At 43.5% G+C, this 2660-nt stretch overlaps 1 long non-coding RNA gene across 1 annotated transcript in view; it reads left to right on the top strand.

Annotated features, from left to right (window-relative positions):
* The window catches only part of LOC104876356, a 4728-nt gene continuing 2068 nt past the window's right edge, over positions 1-2660 (top strand). The window contains exons 1-2 of the long non-coding RNA XR_784324.3: positions 1-2305; positions 2484-2544. This is a non-coding gene — a long non-coding RNA (uncharacterized LOC104876356). The remainder of the gene's footprint in view (positions 2306-2483; positions 2545-2660) is intronic.

Here is a 2660-nt window from a genome sequence, read left to right as displayed (position 1 = left end):
CCAGTCCCATCTGGCGCCATGTTTTTTCTTACAGCAGAATTCTTCAATCTTTTCTCTCTGAGGAACACCTTTCAACAGTTCTTGTAACGTTGTTGTGTCTAAATCCTGGTTGTGCTAGCACAATGGGCTGTAGGTTGCTGAGAGACTGAAGAAGGTAAAGATGACTTGTGGAAGTAAGGTTTACGATGTACTTACAGAGGAAGGGGTTAATTAGTACTCGCTAATAAGGAAGGCTTCTGAATGAGTGCATTCAGGAGCAGTGGTGTTACTTGGGATACGCAGGAGGACCCTACAGCACCCCTTGGCAAAGTCCCATGGCGGGCGTGGCCTCAACACCGTGCTCCTCAGGTCCCATGAGTGGCATGTACACAGCCGTGACACTGCACGGGAAATCCACAGGGAACACACTATAGAACAGCCTCCCTCAGTAAAACCGCAAGGGCTGCATACTTACTAGTAGCAGTCTTCACAGGGAAAGGATTTTCTAGATGAGGCTACCCAGGTAGTGACATCATTAACTTGCTTTAGTTCCGTTGTCTGATCGGCATTTCAAGGAACAGCTAACTTAGTATATGAGCAGGAAGGTGGTTTCCATAGATAATGCTCGTTACCACTTCCCAGTGTCCTTGGGATCACAGTCATCTAGGCAGTTTGTTCTCTTAACTTGGCCAGAGTCTTGGGGTACAAATGCTGTGTTTCAGGAGTTTGATGCCAAATGTCTTTTTCTCAGGGAAAATACATGCATTCCCCATGTACCTGAATTCCTTTTCCGTCTCATCCTGCCCGTCCTTTGCAATATCCTCTTGGTATCTCCAAGATATACTTTGCAACCAAATCCCACACTAGCAGTGTGAAAAGCAGTAGATTGTGACAAGCCCTGCTAGGGGAGCAGGCAAATTGCAGTAAACATTTCTTCAGGTAGCAGGAAGAGATTGTAACCAAGTAGAAGTAAGATTGTTTATCTGTAGCTATAACATGGTTTTGGAATTTATGGACTTAAAGATGTATTATTGATAGAGCAACGTTATACAGTAAGAGAGGCCTTTGGCTTGCCTCCATTTTTTTTTCCTTCCACAAAATGTTCTAGAAATGTAAGTTTGTGTGGCTGGGCAGCATACCTGCCCATTGTATCAAAATGTTTAGTGACTGTGTGACCACAGGGATGTTCGTTAGCTCTGCGCCTTTCACGAATGTTCTGTAACTGCCCCCCTGCGTCAGTGAGCGTGCTTGCCTACCCAGTAGACCCCTATATAAGGAGGCTTCCATTTCTAGTCAAGCACTCAGACTTCAGAGTACGGGCTCTCTGAGCCTGCCAGAATAATAAAGGATTTTCTCTGCCTCTTCGAGTGACCATGGGATTCTTGAGTCTTCAAATTGTGATAGCCAAGACCCAGAGCTGTGACACTGAGCTGTAGCACTCAGTTGTGCCTCAGAGCTGTAGCACTTGGCTGTGACACTTGGCTATGGCACTGAGCCTGAGCTGTTCTTTTCCACAGCATTATGAGAATTACTGGAAACACAAAGTTTTACTTTATGAGAGTACAGGTGCCCCCGAGTGCATTAGCAAACTAATTGAGACTGTAAAACACTGGGCGGGCATCCCCAGAAAGATATAGTTATGCCCTTCTTTTCCCAAGTCTATAGAGTGGTTGTCTCGTATTCATGAAACTGTTCCTATTTGTAAGTATCAGGCCCTGCATTTTTTAATGGCGGTTCTGTTCATTCAAATTCAGAGTGTCTCAGGACAATCTTGGGCTTTGACTAGACCTTTGTAATAGTTATCATAGGCACTCGGTGTGTGAACACTTTCTTTACAAGACTTTGGTTTTTGTAAGGCTGACGTAAGTGACTCCATTTTGATTTTGACAACTCCAAAGCTTTTCTTTATATTTCTCCCTTGTTTTTGTGCTTGTCTTTCTGAAGACACTGCTGATCCATCATCCTGTGGTCACATTGTTAACATCCCCATTGGTGTGATAACATTTTGGTTGCTGGTCTGATTTCATTCCACGGAAAAGCTCTGTGAGAGGAAATGAGTGTGAACAGAAAGAATGTAACCACCAACTTGTGCAGTAAATGTTGGGTTTGCACAGCATCGTGTGAACTCATAAATTAGTACGGATCACTTCTGCTGTCTGTCTCATCCTTCTTTCTGAAAACATGTTTGGGATGTTTTAGGAGGCAGTGACCTTTGAGGATGTGGCTGTGAACTTCACTCAGGAGGAGTGGGCGCTGCTGAACCCTTCCCAGAAGCATCTCTACAGAGCTGTGATGCAGGAGACCTTCTGGAACCTGGCTTCTGTGGGTAAGAGAGACCTCCCTCTTCACTTAGTTAGGTAGCAAACATTTCTTGCTCACTAGTGCTGTTCAGAGTTTTGGAATGTGAAAAAACACACTTTGATGAAAAAATTTAGCATGGTCACAATGGAGCGTTTTTATATAATATAATAATTTATCACACTTTTCTGGTGTCTGCATTTTAGGTCAAAAATGGCCATACCAGACCATTGAAGATGTGTACAAAAATCTCAACAGAAATCTGAGGTAATTTTCACTCCCAGTATTGTTCCTCACAAAATTTGAAATGACAGGGAATATTTGTATTTTTTTGTTTTTTGTTTTTTTTGGTACCAGGGATTGAACTCGGGTCCTTGCCCTTG

The sequence above is a fragment of the Fukomys damarensis genome, unplaced genomic scaffold, assembly GCF_012274545.1.
Source record: "Fukomys damarensis isolate Sample0158 unplaced genomic scaffold, DMR_v1.0_HiC HiC_scaffold_37, whole genome shotgun sequence".
Taxonomy (NCBI): domain Eukaryota; kingdom Metazoa; phylum Chordata; class Mammalia; order Rodentia; family Bathyergidae; genus Fukomys; species Fukomys damarensis.
The sequence above is the reverse complement of the archived record's forward strand: the minus strand, read 5'-3'. Positions and strand labels throughout refer to the sequence as shown.